The sequence below is a fragment of the Saccopteryx leptura genome, chromosome 6, assembly GCF_036850995.1.
Source record: "Saccopteryx leptura isolate mSacLep1 chromosome 6, mSacLep1_pri_phased_curated, whole genome shotgun sequence".
NCBI classification, from domain to species: domain Eukaryota; kingdom Metazoa; phylum Chordata; class Mammalia; order Chiroptera; family Emballonuridae; genus Saccopteryx; species Saccopteryx leptura.
Window position 1 is genome coordinate 80,196,209 of NC_089508.1, and position 21,346 is coordinate 80,217,554.

Genomic DNA, 21,346 nt, shown 5'->3' on the forward strand with positions numbered 1-21,346 from the left:
TTTCAGTCTTGCTTATTATTATTTAAAACTTTGGCCCTGGCCAGATAGCTCAGTTGGTTAGAGTATTGTCCTGATACATAGAGGTTGCTGGTTCAATCCCCAGTCAAGGCACATACAGAAACAGATTGATATTTCTCTCTCACTCTCTCTCTCTTTCTCCCTTCCTCCTTCTCTAAAATCAATAAATAATTAAAAACAAACAAACAACAAAAAAAACTTCAAGAAGCTCATTTTTCCATTTCTAGAGTCAACCAAAAATGGTATGTTAATTATAAAACCTATGGTACCTAGGGCCCTGGCTGCTTGGCTCAGTGGTAGACCATCAGCCTGGCATGTAGATGGATGTCCTTGGTTTGATTCCCCATCAGGGCACACAGGAGAGGTAACCATGTGCTTCTCTACCCCTCTCCCCTTTCTATCTCTCTCTTCCCCTCCTGCAGCCAAGGCTCAGTTGGAGCAAGTTGGCCCTGGGCACTGAGGATGACTCCATCACCTCACCTCAGGTGCTGGAATAGCTCAGTTACCAAGCAAAGGACCAACAGCCACAGGTGGGCATAGCATTCCTCGGCAGGGGGTTTGCTGGATGGATCCCCAGTTGGAGCACATACAGGAGACTGTCTCTCTGTCTCCCCACTTCTCACTTAAGAAAAATAAAAAATAATTAAATTAAATTAAATTAAAAAGCTATGGTACGTAGTATTAAAGCAAGAGAAAAATAAGTTTTGACAAAATATCCATAGTTCAAAGAGTAATAAAATAACATTCCTATACCACCACCCACCTTTCTACCTGAATCATACTACAAATTTTCACTTCTTCTAGACATTAGAAGTAGATGGAAACATTTAGTACATCTGCTTATTTATAGGAGAGAGTCAAAATAGCAAAAGTAATAGAGGAATTGGTTTGTGCCTTCAAGGTACCTATCTTCCCCAAAGTGGGTTCAGAGGAAACCCAGACTGAAAAAATGGATCATGTAGTCAAATAAGTCTGAAAGAACAAGGCATGTTCCACTGTCTCCACCTTCTACTCATATCTATAAGACATAGTAACAGTCTGACCAGGCGGTGGCGCAGTGGATAGAGCGTCGGACTGGGATGCAGAGGACCCAGGTTCAAGACCCCGAGGTCGCCAGCTTGAGCATGGGCTCATCTGGTTTGAGCAAAGCTCACCAGCTTGGACCGAAGGTCGCTGGCTCGAGCAAGGGGTTACTCAGTCTGCTGAAGGCCCGCGGTCAAGACACATATGAGAAAGCAATCAATGAACAACTAAGATGTCGCAATGAAAAACTGATAATTGATGCTTCTCATCTGTCTCCATTCCCGTCTGTCTGTCCCTATCTATCCCTCTCTCTGACTCTCTCTCTGTCTCTGTAGGAAAAAAAAAAGACATAGTAACATATCAGGAAAAAATGCTCTTTTAAAATTCTGTGTAACTCTGGCCCTGGCCGGATGGGTCAGATGAATAGAGCACATTGTCCTGAAGCACAAGGTTGCCAGTTTGATCCCTGATCAGGGTACATACAGGATGTTCTCCTCTCTCTCTCTCTCTCTCTAAAACCAATAAAATTAAAATTTTAGCATGAGCAGGCTGTGGGGCAGTGGATAGAGCATCGGCCTGGGATGCAGAGGACTCAGGTTCAAAACCTGAGGTTGCCAGCTTGAGTGCGGGGTTGCTGGTTTGAGAATGGGATCATAGATATGACCCAGTGGTCACTGGCTTGAGCAAGGGGTCACTGGCTCAGCTGGAAGCCCCAGTCAAGGCACATATGACAAAGCAATCAACATACAGCTAAAGTGCCTCAACAAAGAACTGATGCTTCTCATCTCTCTCCCTGTCTGTCTGTCCCTATCTGTTCCTTTCTCTGTCTCTGTCTCTTACGCTAAAAAAAAAAAAAAAAAAAGATAATAAAAATAAAAATTTTAATTCTGTGTAACTCTGGATTCTCCCGAAATATTTGACTATCAAAATTTTTCATGCCTGATCAGGTGCTGGTGCAGTGGATAGAGCGTAGGACTGGGATGCAGAGAACCCAGGGTTGAGACCCAGAGGTCGCCAGCTTGAGCGTGGGCTCATCTGGTTTGAGCAAAAGCTCACCAGCTTGGACCCAAGGTCGCTGGCTCAAGGAAGGGGTTATCAGTCTGCTGAAGGCCCGCGGTCAAGGCACATATGAGAAAGCAATCAATGAACAACTAAGGTCTCGCAGTGAAAAACTGATGATTGATGCTCTTATCTCTCTTCGTTCCTGTCTGTCTGTTCCCGTCCATCCCTCTCTCTGACTCTTTCTCTGTGTCCCTGTAAAAAAAAAAATTCATGAGAACTGTTACTTCCTGAAAGCAACTTGTGTTCCTCCGAGGAAATGCCAGTGTGGGCCTGGCCCAAGGTAAGCTCTCACTAATGACTATAGCCCAGATGGATGCTTTCCTGAGCAGTAATGCTAGTGACAGCACAGCCTGAATAGTAAAATACCTCTAGGCTCCTGAGGAAAGTAGAGGTTCAGGAGGAAGGGGAACAGGGGGCAAAGTCAAAGCCGCTCTAATCAAAGCAAGGGGCCGAGGAGGGAGCCAACACAAGATGGGCAAATTAGCTTTGCTGGTGTAAGTTAACATTACCTTCAAGTTTGTGATTCAGGTGGTGGTTTTCAGGAGGAAAAGGGTGCCTTGGATTATGAAAAATAAAGTGTAAGATCCTGTTATTAAACTTGTGTTTCAATCAGTAAGAGTCTCTTAGTTCTGCCTACTATAACGGAAAACCATAGACTGATGGTTGAAAACGACACATTCATTTCTCACAGTTCCGGAGGTTGGGAAGTTCAAGATCAAGGTGCTGGCAGATTCAGTGTCTGCTAAGAGATCTTTTCCTGGTTTTCAGACAGCAACCTTCTCACTGTGTGCTCCCATGGTGAAAAGAAAGAGAGTCTGGTCTCCTCCTTTTCTTATAAAGACTATCCCGTCGCAAAGATCTACCTTCATGACCTCATCTAAACCTAATCGCTTCCCAAAGACCCACTTCCTAATACTATTACATTAAGGATTAGGCCTTCAACATTTGAATTTGGAGGGGACAAAAACATTCAGTCTGTAGCAGTCTCTAACTGCTATGTTAATTGCGTTAACAATTATCGTAAAAGATTTTTTTCCCATTATGCTTAAGAATACAAGCTGCTGAACAAAATATGTCAACAACTGTGAAGCTGTTCCCCAACCTGCTCAGACACCACCAGGGAACATGCAGGGTAACTTCATCACCAAACTCCCACACCTAACAAAGTGAGACAAGAACAATTAAAAATGACACTTGCCCTGCCCCTGTGGGGCTGACAGCCTGAGATGACAAACCACCAGAGAGCAAACAGAAAAGAAAGACAGGTTTTGAGAAAAGCACATATCCATTTTAGGGCAAAACACACTACAGTGATAATCATTTGATGCTATATTGCTTTCTAACTAATAAAATCTGCAAATGTACAAGTTAAGACAGCAATATTGTCCCCGAAGTGTCAATAGTGGTAACTGAAAAATCCAACAGCAACAATACCAATTAACAATAAGGCTACATTTGTATTCAGTGGTGGGATTAAAATAATTTAACAACCAGTTCTCTGCCCTAATGACCGTTTTAAGTATAAAAAAACAATATACTGAAAGGTAGTTTATTATTTCATGTATTTAATACTTAAATAAGAACAATGAAAGAGGTATACAAAACTAGATTATGTTATAAGAAAGACTTTTAAAATATTAGTGAAAAATATTAAATAATACCTGACCAAAAAAATAATAAAACTGTTATTTAAGATATTTCTGGCCCTGGCCAGTTGCTCAGTGGTAGAACATCCACCTGGCATGTGAATGTTCCAGGTTTGATTCCAGTCAGGGCACACAGGAGAAGTGTCCATCTGCTTCTCCATGCCTCCATGCCTCTTGCTCTTGCTTCTCTCTCCCTTTTTCTACCCCTCCTGCAGCAATGGCTCGATTGGAGCAAATTTGCCCCTGACACTGAGGATGGTTCTGTGGCCTCTGCCTCAGGCACTAAAAAAAGCTTGGTTGGAGCAATGGAGCAATGGCCCCAAATGGGCAGAGCATCACCCCCCAGTGGACTTGCCGGGTGGATCCCGGTTGGGGTACATGCGGGAGTCTGTCTCTGCCTCCTCTCCTCTCACTGAATTAAAAAAAAAGTTTTTTCCATATTGCTTCTTGATTGGTGTACTCACTTGCAATTTTTTTCACCTATGGAGAGAATGAACATTACTACAGATGCTTAGAATACACTGTTGCACAGATGAACGTTAAAAAAGAGTAAGGAATGTAAATTTGTGGTTTCCATGTTGGGTTGCTGCCCAAGCCACCAGAATACCCTGATTAACAACTAGTTCACTGAACTAACAAACAATTAGGTACTGGTTCTGCTGAACCAGAGCGAACCAGCTGAATCCCACCACTGTTTGTATTCCATGAGCTCCTTTGGATTTGATGCCTATGTGTGACTTCCCCTTGTATCATGACATATTCACTGCCCATGGCCATCATTCTTTTTTTTTTAATAAATAAATTTTTATTAATTTCTAATGGGGTGACATCAATAAATCAGGGTACATATATTCAAAGAAAACATGTCCAGGTTATTTTGTCATTCAATTCTGTTGTATACCCATCACCCAAAGTCAGATTGTCCTCCGTCACTTTCTATCTAGTTTTCTTTGTGCCCCTCCCCCTTCCTCTCCCCCTCTCCCTCCTTCTCTCCCCCTGCCCCCTGTAACCACCACACTCTTGTCCATGTCTCTTAGTCTCGTTTTTATGTCCCACCAATGTATGGAATCCTGCAGTTCTTGTTTTTTTCTGATTTACTTATTTCACTCCGTGTAATGTTATCAAGATCCCACCATTTTGTTGTAAGTGATCCGATGTCATCATTTCTTATGGCTGAATAGTATACCATGGTGTATATGTGCCACATCTTATTTATCCAGCCTTCTATTTTTTTTACAGTGATTAAAGCCTTTAAGCAAAATCTTGGCCAATACAGCAAGACTCCATAAAAGAGTAGTGTCCTTAACATGTTCACCAAGTCCAAATTGGCCCCAACACCATGCCAAATCCCTGAAAAATGTAACCCAACCCCAGTTCAGTCTGTTAGGAGCTGTCACAAGGAGCAGGAGTCCAGGAAAAGTCCACATCCAGGAAAAGTCCGCATGGCACTGGAATTGTTGTCACAATTCTATACTTTGCAGCTCACGTCCAAGTCCCAATGACCGCTGCTTCTAGCTGGTAATGATTCAGGTAGACTGGAAAAGCCATCTGCAGCATGTGTGGGGAAGGAGCTTCTGTTCTCCTCTGCCTGGAGAGATGAGACCAGGTTGCTCTTCCCTGGAGCTCTGCGACTATGGCTTGGTAAAGAGAACCTTGGGATACACTAAGCTGGGTGGCAAAGGTAGATTCATAATAGAAGTTGGCAAAAGGGGGAAAGAGAGCTCTAAATTAGGAATAGGTCCCAGCCTGAAATATGAGTGGGGCATTGAGGTAGGAGGAATAAAGGAAACACTATATATTAAACAAAGCAGCAGAAAATAGGACTATCAACACCCACAACAGAGATCTTCGAGGGAAGAATAAAAAACCTGACTATTCAGGCAAGACATAGTTAAGTGGCCTTCATGCAAATGAGATCAGTTTACCTGCTTCTTGGAAGAAATACCCTAGGCTCATCCACAGTGTCGTAGATGTGGCAAACCCCAGCATTCTGGGCAAGGTTAGGTCATAGGTGGCTGGAGCAGGGCTGGAAGAGACTGAACCCTCCCTTAGAGGAGCGAGGGGGAAGCCTACCTCCCAGTGTCCCTTTCTCCTCACAGCAAAGGCATGTAAGCAGGTTTTAGTTCAATGATCTTCCTATTCACTATTGAAGCAGGACCCAGATGGAATCCTATGAGACCCCTTTGGGGCGTTGGAGCCTTTAAGGGCATATCCTAAAAGCTGGTAGTTCCCCTGATCTCTATTGGGCTTTTTCTGCCTCTTGGTACCTTAAAAGCCATGCTCAGAAGATCTCACTGAGGGGTTTGAGGATCCCCATCCACCTATATAAACCTTTTCCGTATATCTGGAGCTATTTGGAAAAAGACAAAACAGTGTTATTAGCTGGATCAAATAAAGAAGGTAGTAGTTTGCAGGAGAAAAAATTTGGCGTCTCCTGTTCATCAGCATTCAAAAGAAATTTCAAAATTTTTTTAAGTAAAAAGCATGATATGGTAGACCCGTAGGAGTTCCAGGATATGACTCCCCCCTTTTAAATTTTTTTAAAATTGACCTTAAAATATTTGCTGGGTACACTTTAATAATACCTTGACTTTAAAGATTGTAAGAAATACACATAATTTGAAAGGTTTGACAAAATACAGTAAATGCTTTTGCTCCATATGCAGGAGCATTGTCAGTTTAACCAGTTTAGGAAATCCAATAATAGAACAATGCATACAGACAATGAGCTATAACATGCTTAGCAGCCTCTCCTGTTCTGACAGAGGTTACTATAAATCCAGAATAGGTATCCACCTTAACGTGGACATAGGACTGTTTGCCAAATGAAGGTATATGAGTAACATCCATTTGCCAAAGTTGTCCTGGTAGGAGTCCTTGAGGGTTAACTCCAAATGAAGGGACAGATTGTAGTATAGGACCCCTTGGACAGGATTTCCCAATCTGCCGTGCTGCTTCCCGAGAAAGTTGAAACTGTTTACACAGGGCTGCAGCGTTCTGGTGATGAATAGTATGAGACTGAATTGCTCGATCTGTCATGGTTGCTCCAAATAATTTTCTTTTGGGTAGCTTGATCAACAAGGGCATTCCCTTGTGCTAAAGCTCCAGGGAGCATGGAGTGAGCTCGAGTATGTCCTATAAAACATGGAGCTCTATGTTGACATACAAGTCTTTGAAGAAGGAGGAACTGCTGAAATAGTTCATCAGCAGTTGTCCCTAAGACAGCAGTCTTTATAGTGGAAACAACCATAAGTAAATATTTCCTGTCTGTATATAGATTAAAGGAGGAATATGGCGAATGCTGAAAAGCCATGATAATGGTATATAATTCTAGTCTTTGAACTGATTTTAAGTTGACTGTTTCAGTATAAAGTTGTCCATTGATTTGCAAAAGCGATTTGCCATTTAGTGAAAGTTTCCTAGAGCTATTGTTGTTGATCCTTTGAAAAAAGGAACAACAATGATTTTGAGGCTCAAAATCTATAAACTGTAAGGGTTGCCTATGCCCCTTGATAATCCAGGAGGCGACGAGATCAAAATATGGAAGTGTATTCCATGGGCTATTAGATGGTTCAATGTGCCCAAGCTGTAGCTGCTCTTGTACCAATTGAGCAGCTGCCCTAAGTTTCTCCTGAGAAAGGGGCGATTGGTCTACCCATACAGGATTATCTGATTTCCAAGTAATTGGGTCTGCACAATGCATTATTGGGGTAGCAGGAGCTACTAAGGCCCCTATGCTAAATTTTTAAAAAATTTTATTTATTCATTTTAGAGAGGAGAGAGAGTGGCAGAGAGAGAGACAGAGAGAGAGACAGGGGGGAGGAGCTGGAAGCATCAACTCCCATATGTGCCTTGACCAGGCAAGCCCAGGGTTTCGAACCGGCAACCTCAGCATTTCCAAGTCGACGCTTTATCCACTGCGCCACCACAGGTCAGGCCCCTATGCTAAATTTTGATATCCTAATCCACACCTTCTGGTATTGGGTGCCACTTCTATGGGGGTGAGAATTCCTTGCTGTTCTTTCCCTAGTCCCTTAGTGGGCAAAAATCCTCGATCAAGCATCTGAGTACTGACTAAAACATTAGGACTGACAAGCAACGCTCCCGTGTTTTTCAAAACATTTCTACTCCACAAATTAACTGGCCATCCAGGGAGCACATAAGGCTTTAAAAAATCCAGAATGACCTTCTTAATCTTCCCAATGTAAAAAACTAGAACTTTGTTGAGGGGATTTACTCTGTCCTATACCTTGTAATTCTGTGGTTGCTGCATGAGTGGGCCAGGAAGGAGGCCAATGTAGCTTAGCAATAACAGATACATCGGCTCCAGTATCTAAAAGTCCTTTGAATTTATGCCCATGTATTGTTAGTTCCATTTCAGGGTGTTTCTGACCTATTTTTTTAAATCCAATTGGCAAAATCAGAGGAGCCAAATCACCAATTTTCTTGGGGCCCCTTTTGCAGGATGTGGCCATAGCCATAATTCTTGACCTTTGTGGAATATGTGATCAGGAGCCCAGTCTGCAGGTCCCTGGGAACCCTCCAATGTCTGAACAGAGACCAAGTAAAAATGATTAGAAGGCTCTCAGCACCTCAAATACTGTACAGAGATTCTGGGATCACAGGTTACGAATCACTGGTCTACCAATGGCATTTTTTGCAGAAATAGAAAAAGCCATCCTAAAATTCATATGGAATCTCAAAAGATTCTGAATAGCCAAAACAATCTTGAGAAAGAAGAACAAAACTGGAGGCTTCATACTTTCTGGTTTCAAAACATACTACAAAGTTATAATAATCAAAACAGTATGGTACTGGCACAAAGGGTAATGGAACAGAATAAGAACCCCAAAATAAACCCTAATGTATATGATCAAATGATTTTCAATAAGGGTGCCAAGATAATGCAATGAAGAAAGGGCAGCCTTTCAACAAATTGTGCTGGAAAAACTGAATAGCCACATGCAAAAGAATGAAGATGGACACTTACCTTATGCCACCATCAGGAAGATTACACAGTGATTTCTTTCTTTTTTTTTTTTTTTTTTTTACAGAGTCAGAGAGAGGGATAGATAGAGACAGACAGATGGGAACAGAGACAGATGAGAAGCATCAATCATCAGTTTTTCGTTGTGACACCTTAGTTGTTCATTGATTGCTTTCTCATATGTGCCTTGACCGTAGGCCTTCAGCAGACTGAGTAACCCCTTGCTCGAGCCAGCGACCTTGGGTCCAAGCTTTGCTCAAGCCAGATGAGCCCGCACTCAAGCTGGCGACCTCAGGGTCTCGAACCTGGGTCCTTCGCCTCCCAGTCCAACGCTCTATCCACTGCGCCACCACCTGGTCAGGCCACAGTGATTTCTTCAGGTGAGTGTCAACACTGAAGGACTCCCCAGAATGCATCCTTGGGTCTTAGTTTGACAAAAATTTCCACAGTCTAAACCTGAGCCTTATAACCTGTTTTTTTTGTGTGTGTGTGTTTTGTATTTTTTTTTCTGAAGCTGGAAACGGGGAGAGACAGTCAGACAGACTCCCGCATGCGCCCCACTGGGATCCACCTGGCACGCCCACCAGGGGCGACGCTCTGCCCCTCCCGGGCGTCGCTCTGCTGCGACCAGAGCCACTCTAGCGCCTGGGTCAGAGGCCAAGGAGCCATCCCCAGCGCCCGGGCCATCCTTGCTCTAATGGAGCCTTGGCTGCGGGAGGGGAAGAGAGAGACAGAGAGGAAGGAAGGAGGGGGGGGGTGGAGAAGCAAATGGGCGCTTTTCCTAAGTGCCCTGTCCGGGAATCGAACCCGGGTCCCCCGCACGCCAGGCTGACGACGCTCTACCGCTGAGCCAACCGACCAGGTATAACCTGTTTTTGTATAACAGCTCCCTTTGGTGGTCTGGTGAAGGCCATAATAGGTATTTTGCATTAAAAAATGCATAGGATTGCAAAGGAAACCAATTATATTGAAATTTGGTTATCAAAATATTAAAAAGCAAAAATGTGATATTGATATGTGCTGCTTCATGAATACATTAAGGAGGTATTGGCAGGTCTAATAACTGTTCAAATTTCTAAGTAGTTATTGGTATAATCAATAGTTTGTGATATCGTCAACAACTGTAAAATCGCCCTGGCCGGTTGGCTCAGCGGTAGAGCGTCGGCCTAGCGTGCGGAGGACCCGGGTTCGATTCCCGGCCAGGGCACATAGGAGAAGCGCCCATTTGCTTCTCCACCCCTCCGCCGCGCTTTCCTCTCTGTCTCTCTCTTCCCCTCCCGCAGCCGAGGCTCCACTGGAGCAAAGATGGCCCGGGCGCTGGGGATGGCTCTGTGGCCTCTGCCCCAGGCGCTAGAGTGGCTCTGGTCGCAACATGGCGACGCCCAGGATGGGCAGAGCATCGCCCCCTGGTGGGCGTGCCGGGTGGATCCCGGTCGGGCGCATGTGGGAATCTGTCTGACTGTCTCTCCCTGTTTCCAGCTTCAGAAAAATGAAAAAAAAATAAATAAATAAAAAAAAACAACAACTGTAAAATCATATAAAAGTATCTGTGATTCCTATAGATGACAAAGTCACCAATTTTACTATTTCATAAAACTATGAAACTATGAACTTATAGTATTTCATAAAATATTTCACACATTTTAGAGTAGGTTAGCAAAAATAGAGATCTAACTTTTCCCCAAGTTTACCAACCCCTGAATTCTGTCTGTGGGCCCCTAAGGGATCCTGAGGATCCCAGGCAAGGACCCTTGACCTAAACCTTACTTAAATAAAGTGCTTAAAGCTATACACACATATTCAAGATTAACGGAAGGCTTGGGTGATTAAGGAGCTGCCCAGGTACATGGACCATTCATCTCTCTCTTTCATGAAGGAGCATGGCCTGGACCCAAACCCAGGCCTCTTGGCCAGCAGGTCTCTGAACCCCTGTGGCACCAACCACAAGAAGCTTGACTGTCCTGGCATAATGAGTTTCTTTTTATTTATTTATTTATTTATTTATTTATTTATTTATTTATTTAGTATTTTTCTGAAGCTGGAAACGGGGAGAGACAGACAGACTCCCGCATGCGCCTGACCGGGATCCACCCGGCACGCCCACCAGGGCGACGCTCTGCCCACCAGGGGGCGATGCTCTGCCCCTCCGGGGCGTCGCTCTGCCGCGACCAGAGCCACTCTAGCGCCTGGGGCAGAGGCCAAGGAGTCATCCCCAGCGCCCGGGCCATCTTTGCTCCAATGGAGCCTTGGCTGCAGGAGGGGAAGAGAGAGACAGAGAGGAAGGAGGAGGTGGGGGTGGAGAAGCAAATGGGTGCTTCTCCTATGTGCCCTGGCCGGGAATCGAACCCGGGTCCCCCGCATGCCAGGCCGACGCTCTACCGCTGAGCCAACCGGCCAGGGCCCATAATGAGTTTCTTAGCCAGAATCTCTTTTAACCCTTCCTCTTCAAAGATTCACTGCCAGGTGATGTGTGTGTCCTCCCCTTGTTGTCGGGCACCCCTCCTGGAGGAGCCCTGACTTCTGTAGCTCACTTGTGTGGCTCCCAAGCTAAGAGGAAAGGCGCTGAAGAGATTCTGCTCATCCTCCACGAGGAGAATAGGAGAGTAACTCCCCAGAGCACAAGGACCTCCATGGTTGTTAGGCAACAGTCATGAGGAACAGGTCAGGATACCTCCACAGCAAGAGACCCAGCCAGTCACATGTTTGCTCTCTCTACCCATCCTCTAAATGGGAAGGGCAGAAATGTCCTAGGGTTGCTAAGCAACAGGATGGAATTCACCCATAATGGTAGCCAGAAAATTGTTATACCCTAGAAGCATGTGGCACGTGGTGTGTGAGTGAGTGTGTGTGTGTGTGTGTGTGTGTGTGTGATGTGATGCATCACTTCCCCTGGAGGTCTAGAATGGGGCAGAAAATGTCAAATTTCCAAAATTGCCTAAAGGAGCATTTGGGGTTCCAGCCAGGCTGGCTATGGAGACTGGGGCTCACTGCAGAGGACGTTGGAGGTGCCCCTTTCCTGGGATCTCACTCTTCTTCCACACCAGGTCCTGTCAAAATCTGTTCTCCTTTCATGGTCAAGGTGCTAAAAGGGGCTGATAAACAAATCCATCATATAACCCAGTCGATACATAAAGACTTCACAGCTGCTCCAGGCAGTGTAGGGTAGAGAACAGACTGAGAAGCAAGCTCTCTGCATCCACTCCCTGGACAGCCTCTCAGAGGCTGTGGGACAGCCTTCTCTGAGCCTCAGCCTCCACTTCGATAAAATGAAGTAGTGAAATCCACCAGAAAGTCACTAGGAGAATCAAACATGTAGGTCAGCCTGAATCTAACAGTGAGGAAACCATCAGAAAATTCAAATTAAGGAACATTCTGCAAACAACTAATTTGAATGCTTCAAAATGTTAATGGTATGAAAGACCAAAGGTGGGTGGGGGCGGGGGAAGGTGGGAGACTGTTCTAGATAAGACTGAGAAGTTATGATAACTACAAATAGTGCATGATCTTTGGATTTAAAAAACAAAATTTGAATAACATTAACTGGACTTATGACAACTAACTATAGTGCATGATCTTTGGATTTAAAAAGTAAAATTTGAATAACATTAACTGGACAATGGGGAAATTTTAAATGTGGAATTATATAATACTGTTATATTACTGTAAAATATCTTAGGTTTGATTATACTATAATATTGGGTTATATGGTATAATTTTTTTTCCTTAGGAGATACATGCTGAAATATTTTGGGGGCAAAGCATGACAAAGTCTGTAATCTATTCTGAAATAGTTTAGAAAAACATATATATATTTATACAAAGAGATAAAACCAATGTGGCCAAATGTGAACTGGTGAATCTAGGTCTATGGGTGTTTGCTGTACTATTTTTACAACTTTTATGTAGGTTTGAACATTCTCAAAATAAAAAATAGGAGGAAAGCTGTTCCACCATCTCTTTGCACAGGGCCTGGCACAAGAGACAGTTAATAAATGACAGCTCCTCACTATGATTGTCTGACTTTTGTATCTACATAGGGATGATTTCTTAAACCAAAAGAATGACTATAGAACAGTGGAATGACAGGCTCTGCCACGGGGTGAAAGCAAGACTCAGGCTGCTGAAGCCTGGCTGGAACCTCCTCCCCACTCGGCCTGGCCCCATAAGGGTGATGAAGTCCTCCCTTCACTCTGGGAGGAGGATGTCTGGACCTATGCAGTTCAGGTCCAGGCCATGTTTACAGCCTGGCCTTCAGACTTCTCCACTGTGGAAGGTAAGAGATTAGAGGTGATAATGACACCTTTAATCTCAGGATTCACGGAGCAGGCACCCAAGTGCAGAATGTGGAAAGTAGATAGTACCTTTGTGAGAATAAGAAAGAAATGCTCACCTGACCAGATGGTGGCATAGTGGATAGAGCATTGGTCTGGTATTCTGAAGACCCAGGTTTGAAACCCCAAGGTTGTTGGCTGGAGTGCAGGCTCAATGGCTTGAGCATGGGATCACAGACATGACCCCATGATCACTTGCTTGAGCCCAAAGGTTGCTGGCTTGAAGCCCAAGGTCACTGGCTTGAGCAAAGGGTCATTGATTCGGCTGGAGCTCCCCAGTCAAGTCACATATGAGAAAGCAATCAATGAACAACTAAGGTGCCACAACTATGAGTTGATGCTTCTCATCTCTTGCCCTTCCTATCGCTCTCTCTCCAGAGAGAGAGAGAGGAAGAAGGGAGGGAGGGAGGGAGGGAGGGAAGGAAGGAATTGGGAGGAAGGAAGGAAGGAAGGAAGGAAGGAAGGAAGGAAGGAAGGAAGGAAGGAAGGAAGGAATTGGGAGGAAGGAAGGAAGGAAGGAAGGAAGGAAGGAAGGAAGGAAGGGAGGAAGGAAGGAAGGAAGGAAGGAAGGAAGGAAGGAATTGGGAGGAAGGAAGGAAGGAAGGAAGGAAGGAAGGAAGGAAGGAAGGAATTGGGAGGAAGGAAGGAAGGAAGGAAGGAATTGGGAGGAAGGAAGGAAGGAAGGAATTGGGAGGAAGGAAGGAAGGAAGGAAGGAAGGAAGGAAGGAAGGAAGGAAGGAAGGAAGGAGAAATGTTCCCTCCTCTGGGAGACCCAGCCTGTGACCAGGCATTGCTACCCTGATTAATCCCTTCTATGTAATATTAACTTCCACTTATTAAATGCCAGGCATGCTCTGTGAGTTATTTTGAAACCTTACAACTCTTCAAGATGTAATTTAGCCCTTTTCACTTGTGGGGAAACAGGCTCAGAAAGGCTTAAAGGCTTGTTCAACTGGTCCAGCTAGTGATGAGTGTCTGAGCAAGACAGCAAGTATCTGAATCCAGGACTTCCTGCCTCCTAAACCCTCAGCGCACTGCTGCTTTCCAGCCTCCTGCTTGTTCAGAGTTCAAGGCTGTGTAAAACTGCTTTCCCCATGTGGTCTTCAAGTCCCCATAAGGTAGCAAACGTGACAGGTGAGGAAACTGAGACTTAGAGAAGGGAATTGCTCAAGACCATCAGAGGCTTGTGGCAGAGTCTGGACTGGAATGAAGGAATTGGGTCACTCTGTGTCCTCAATACCCTAAGGGACACCTCCCTAACAACAATTAGTGGCTGAGACTCACCTCCTGTGGATTAGGAACAAATGAATGTGACCCCTTCTACCTCTGTTTTAGAGAAGCCATTTGATTGCTGGAAGTTCCTCCTTTTTGGAGGGGATCACTCTTCGACTGTCACCTTTCAGGACATCTGTTTATCACTTGGCTGTGTTTCTGCCAGTCCAAGTGGCACCCCTTCTCTCCTGTATCTCAGCAAGCCCAGGACCCGGCCCTGCCTGGGCCACTTCCTCCATCTGCCAAACCTCTGCTATTGCTTCCTGAGTGGAACATCTCTCTTTCCTTCCAATATCCTCCTGTTAAGAAGCAATATGCTGGCCCTGGCCGGTTGGCTCAGTGGTAGAGCGTCAGCCTGGCGTGCAAGGGGTCCCGGGTTCGATTCCCAGCCAGGGCACACAGGAGAAGCACCCATCTGCTTCTCCACCCCTTCCCCCTCCTTCCTCTCTGTCTCTCTCTTCCCCTCCCGCAGCGAGGCTCCATTGGAGCAAAGATGGCCCGGGCGCTGGGGATGGCTCCTTGGCCTCTGCCCCAGGCGTAGAGCGGCTCTGGTCGCAATAGAGCGATGCCCCGGAGGGGCAGAGCATCGCCCCCTGGTGGGCGTGCCGGGTGGATCCCGGTCGGGCACATGCGGGAGTCTGTCTGACTGTCTCTCCCTGTTTCCAGCTTCGGAAAAATACAAAAAAAAAAAAAAAAAAAAAAAAAAAAAAAAAAAAAAGAAGAAGCAATATGCTAACTACCAGATGTTCACTGTGATTCCTGATTTCTCTTCCTGCAGAAGTTCCTTTAGTCCCCTTGCTGCCATTTACTCATCCATCCATTTATGCCTTCATCCACCAATCCACACATCCATCCATCCATCCACTCAACTGTCCTTCCTTCCTTCCTTCCTTCCTTCCTTCCTTCCTTCCTTCCTTCCTTCCTTCCTTCCTTCCTTCCTTCCTTTCTTCCTTCCTTCTTTCCTTCCTTCCATCCAGTCATCTGACCTTCCACTTATTCAACCGTTATAGAGCACCTTCTATGTACCAAATATATATAAAGAGAAATGAGGCTTGATCCTTGCCTTTGGGAAACTCCCAGTCTATAGGGCAGGGACAGATAAGGAATGCCAGGGTTAAAAGCTCTCTTAGAAGTATGCAGTACTAGGGACCATGGGGCTTCAGAGGAGGGACAGGCAAGGTGTTCAGTAGCTGAGAAAAGCCTCCGGAGGGCCAGGCATCTGAGCCACAGCTGTGAGTCCCCTTTCCTGTTCTGTCCCTTCGCTGTGCACATTGCTCCTCCAGTCCTCCCCTTCATTTTGTTATGTGTGGGTGCCTGGGCTGAGGATAGTCTCAGTGAACAAAAATCAAAGAGTCCCCCCGAAAAGTTGGACAGGCCTGGCTTTTCCCTCATGACCCTCCTGCTTCAGGTAGGCCAGGTCTCTCATCTATCAGAACAGCTCTCTTTATTACTGAGCACTGGCACCCAGACAGGAGACCCACTACCAGGGGACAGGCCTGCGTTGTGTCCAGCAGCTTCTGTGGAAGAGGCTAACTACAGCTTCTCATTGGTGAGAAAGGTGTGACATGCCTGGGTTGCCAGTGGTCAGCAAACCCCCAACTTGGTTTCGCTCCTCAACCAGAAAGCCTTGCCCCATTTCCCCTACCCCTGCCCAGCCAACCCCACTATTCTTGGGCCTGCCTCAAGGGCCTTCCTCCAGACAGCCCGTGGCCCTTCGCTCAGGGACCAGCCTGGTTGCCAGCTGCCACGGACTCCTGTGTCCAGATGGTCTCTCTGGACACAGTGCTTGGACTCTTGGGACTCTGTTGCCCCTGGGGCTCTGGCAGGGGTCCTAAGGGCAGCTCAGTCTCCCCAGGACAGAGAGCAGAGAAATGATTCAGTGGATGCCCCCGGGGCTGCTGTGAGGTGGACTGTTTGGTTCCCTTCATCCACCTGTAGTCAATGAGTTGGTGGCCCAGCGGGTCTGGGAAGCTGCTGAGCCAGTGGCAGGAGTGACACGACAGGTTCCTCCTTCTCAAGCTCTTGAAGTCCCTGATGTCTTTCTGTCCCCCAAAACCCCATCCCAAGGCTGAGGCTGGCCCAGCTTCCTACCGGAGAGTTGAAGGGCTGACCTGACCTGGTCCTCTTTGTCTCCTCAGAGTGGCACAGTCAGGACGGATGATGTGATTCTCTTCGTCTCTTTGGAACTCCTCCGCAGACTGGCCCACGACCAGAATGTAACAAGCTCAAAAGCTCAGTAGGGCATGGCACAGAAGCCCTAGGACTTATGGGCATGCGGGTCCCTGGGAACTCACTAGAGAGACTTTTCTTCCCTCTCAGGCTGCCCTGGGGTTTAGGTGAATCCTCGGAGTGGGAGGAGGCCTAGGCTCTGTCCTGTGGCAGGTCTGGGGATCCAGCACCCAGACTCAGCCTCTGGGTGAGTCTGCTCTCCCCTGAAAGGACGTGAGCCTATGAAAGACAGAAGCTAGGCAAAGGAGATCATCAATATTCACTCAGTGAATGGCGAAGGCCCAAACCAAGGGTAATCAAACCCTGCAGGGAGTCGGGTAAACTGCAGAGGAAATACCCTGAAAATTACAGTATGGGCGTTGGAGGGCAGTGATGGCACACATCTTTCAACGCCCGAATGGAGGCAGGAGCAGTCGTCTGGCTATGAAGCCAAGGAATGACCACCGGGAAGAGTTAAGTTCAAGACGCCTCAGACATCGTAGAGGCTCTTGCTAGATCAACAGCTGTTTTTTGGTTGTTGAAAATGTCATATGTCAACAGAACTTTTGAGGACCAGTGCCCATAAGTTAGAGTAGCCAAGTCGGGCCTGTGTGGCAGCCACGAAGGTACGTGCTCACATCTTCCTTCAAGAGGACCTGCTGTGAGAAGTGTCATTATTGGCTGACAGCCCCCGGCTTTCAGTCTCCTTTGGATCTGCCTCAGTGTCTGTGTCCCCGCTACCCCATTTCTTTTTTTAAAGAGATTTTATTTATTGATTTTATGGTGGGGTGGGGAGCATCATGAGAAGTATCAACTCATAATTGGTTCACTTTATTTGTTTCTTGGTTGCTGTATGTGCCTTGACCGGGCAAGCACAGGGCTTTGAACCAGCAACCTCAGTATTCCAGGTTGAACGCTTCATCCACTGTGTCACCACAGGTCAGGCCCCGCTACCCCATTTCTGCCTGAGGGGGGACTCCTCCAATAGGTCACCTTTGCTTGGGTTCCCCACTGGTCTTGCAGAGACTTTCTTAGAGCTGCACTGTAATCTGAGACTCTTCCCATGCAATTCTTCCTTTCCTTTCTCTTCCACAGATGTGAAGCTCTCCAGCCTACTCCTGCTCCCTTCTTCTTTATCCTTCACAGCTGTTTCTCCTATAAATCTCTTGCATGTCTAACTCTGCCTTGGCATCTGCTTCTCAGTGGACCTGAACTGACAGTTGTGGGGAAAACAGCTGTGTTAGGCTTGCTCGCTGGTTTCCTGGCTGCAAGCACTTTGCATGATTAGGGCATGAGCACATGGCAGAAAGCCGTGTGTGTCTCTATGAAAAGCTACGAGTGCTTTCCCTCAGGGTGATTTTCCCAGATCCTCTCCCACCACTGCAACGGGCGGTTCCCTGATTCCCTCAGCTGCCACCTTGAGGGGTGATGTTCCTGATCCCTTGCCCTCCACTGCAAAAAGTGGTTGTCCTCGCCTGTCTCTGCAAGCCTCCAATAAATGGGTATACCGTGGCTTTCTAGCTCCGCAGTGCCTCTACCATCTTCCTGAATTCAATGCGAATCTGCCTGGCCTCATCCACCAGCATTACAACCAGTGGTGGGAGTCAAATAATTTAACAACCGGCTCTCTGCCCTAATGACCATTTTAAGTATAAAAAATGATATACCAAAAGGTAGTTTATTATTACATGCATTTAATACTTAAATAAGAACAGTAAAAGAGGTACACAAAACTAGATTGTTATAAGAAAGACCTTTAAGATATTAATGAAAAAATATTAAATAATACCTGACAAAAAACAATAAAACTTATTTATTTCCAATGACAGCTTGTCACCCCCTGGTTGTTTTCTCTTTATATGTTTGTTTACTGAAGTAACAAACACAAGGGAATTAAAATGTATTTCAACAAAGGTATAATGAATTTTATGAAATTAATAAATATTACAAGCATAGTTCCTCAAATTTTTTTCACCTATGGATGAAATGAACATTACTGTGAGTGCTTAGAATATGTTGTACAGATGAACGTTTAAAAAGAGTAAGAAATGTAAATGTGTGATTTCCACTTTGGGTGGCTGCCCAGGCACACCCACCTTAGAGAGAACCCTGATTACAAGAGCCATTTAAACAACCGGTTTGCTGAACTCAACAAAAAATTAAGTATCGGTTTTTTTCCGAACTGGTGCAAACCGGCTGAATCCCACCACTGGTTACAACTAGCATATTCATGGTCTGGGCTCAGCATTAATAGAAAGTTGATTCTCAAGGTGGGCAAATCTGGGGAATTTAATAATAGCTGGCGAGGTCTGTGGACAGAATTGCTTGTGGAGTTTTGGAAAGGAGAGCTGGAGATGTGTGCAGAAATCAGAGAAAAGGAACACAATGCTTATCAGCAAATGTGACGAGCTGGATAATTTATGGTGCATGTTCACTTACAAAGGAGTAAACATTCGATGGACCTGGGCTTGAATCCCGACCCCACCATCTCTTTGGGCCAGTCACTTAGGCTTAACTTCCTCAGCTATAGAATGGAAATAATTTTGCTTACCTCGCTGGGTTGTTGTTAGAATAAAGAGGATGCACCTGAAGTACTTGCCAGCATGCCAGGCACAGGTGCTCTGATTTCAGAGTAGCTATTGTTAATTATTAGTAGTTTCCTTTAGGAAGAGAAAGAAGCCCTTTCCTCTTGCTTGAATGCAGGCAGGGGTTCAATACAAGCACAGGAACCACCCTGGGAGAGGGCGAAGGGGTTTGGCCCCCTCTGGTGATAAGCCCCCAGGTGGGGAGGGTTAGCTGCTCAACTCAGATCTTGCTTCCTGTAGAGGACCTAAGTGGTGGGACCCTTCTGGGGGGAGGGAACAGAAATGTGAAAAGAAAAGGGAACCCTGGTCAGTTGACTCAGTGGTAGAGTATTAGCCCAGTGTGTGGATGTCCCAAGAGACAGAAGGGGGAAAGGGAGTGGTGGAGAAGCAGATGGTCTCTTCTCCTCTGTGCCCTGTCCAGGAATCTTTCTATCTCTCCTCTCCCGCAGCCACGACTCGACTGGTTTGAGAGCATCAGCCCTGGGCACTGAGGATGGCTCCATGTAGCCTCCACCTCACGAACTAAAAAAATAGCTAGGTTGCAAGCATAGCCCCAGATGGGCAGAGCATCAGCCCCACACGGGCGTTGCCAGGTGGATCCTGGTCAGGGCACATGTGGGACTCTGTCTATCTCCCTCCTCTTACTTGGAAAAAAAGAAAAAAATAATTTAAAAAGAAAAGGGAAGGTGAGATGGTTTCTGGGCAGTAGTATCAGGTAGGATGAAAAATGAACCAGAAATGGAGGCTGGAAGTAGAGTCAGGGCCCAGACCTGGAAGGCCAGGCCCCTTACAGCTCCTCCTCATTCCTTTGTTCATTGCCCTCAGCCTGTGAGAGAAGTTAAACAATTGCCAGCCCCATCCCCCTGTGTCCAGGAGAACTGGGCTGTTGTGATGGAGTGAGTTCTTAAAGGGACCCTTGTCCTTAGTCAGTGGCATAGGGCTTGGCTCCTTGTGGGGATGAGAGCTGACTCAATGCAAAGGGAGAATTCCAAGAAGACAGTCCAGGTGTCCAGTCCTGAGAAGCCCCTGCCCCATCCCTGGCAACCCAGAGCTGGCCATCCACCATACTCCCAGCTCTGGCCTGGGCACCCAGTATAAGACAGGCCACACTAGGGCCAGCTGGACCCTCACAACTCTCTGCCACCTCCTTGGCAGCTTCTTTTAAATCTATTTTCCTGGAAGGAAAGGTAGATGACAAATTAAGTTCCTCAGGGGCTGACTCTAGGGTAAAAAAATCACAGTAGGTAGCATTTGTCTCAGTGGTCCCTTCATTCTCTTACCTCAAACCCTCCCTCCCCAGACCACAGGTGTCGGATACTGGCTGTCAGGATGATCTGTGGGCTACCACCCTTTAATGCCTGAGAGGAGAGTAGTCAATAAGCTAACCACATCAAGAACTTCATTTGTCTACCACTCCTTCAGGGTAGCGACTGGTAAATGTCAGCTGGGCTAAACTGGATTCTTCGCAAATGAAGGAATGAAAGAACTGAGGGAGAATGTGTGCCAACACCCCAGATATGACCCCCACCTGCCCTTCAGCTTGTTAACCTCCGTGTTCATTCCCTCTTCTCTCAACTCCCGCCTTCCACCATCTCTCTCTCTCTCTCTCTCTCTCTCTCTCTCCAGCTCCCAGTTGGGAGCACAAAGACCTGGGTTGGACTTTGGGCAGGATACTTACCCTCACTGTGCCATTTTCCATGTTTCTAAATGAGGGTAACACCTGGGCTTTGGGCTGTTGTGAGGATTGAGGTGAGGTGAACACAGCAGCTGGGTTCTCTGGGTTCCACGCTACAGGCTTTGTAACGGGAACTGAGTAGCTGCTATAGGTCTGAAGTGGCAGTTCCCAGCCAAGGAGAAAGAAGCTGGGACAGAGTGGGGGTGGGGGACCCCTGAGGAGGGTCAGAGGACTGACTGGCCAGCAGAGGAAGTGAATGCACAGGTCAAAGGGGCTCTACCCAGAGGCAGCTCTGGTCTCCAGTGCTGGGTAGACACAGTGTCCTGGCTTCTCCCCTACCCCACAGGCCGTGAAGCGACCAGATGTTCAACTAGCATCTCAAAGAACAATCATTGAACCATATGCTGGGATGGGCCCTTTTACTCATTTTGTCCTCATTAATCCTCACAATAATCGGTATAAGCAGGTGTTATTATTCCCATGAGACAGTGGAACATGTGGAGGCTCAAAGAGGTGGTCAGGGAGCTGGTGAGCAGAGG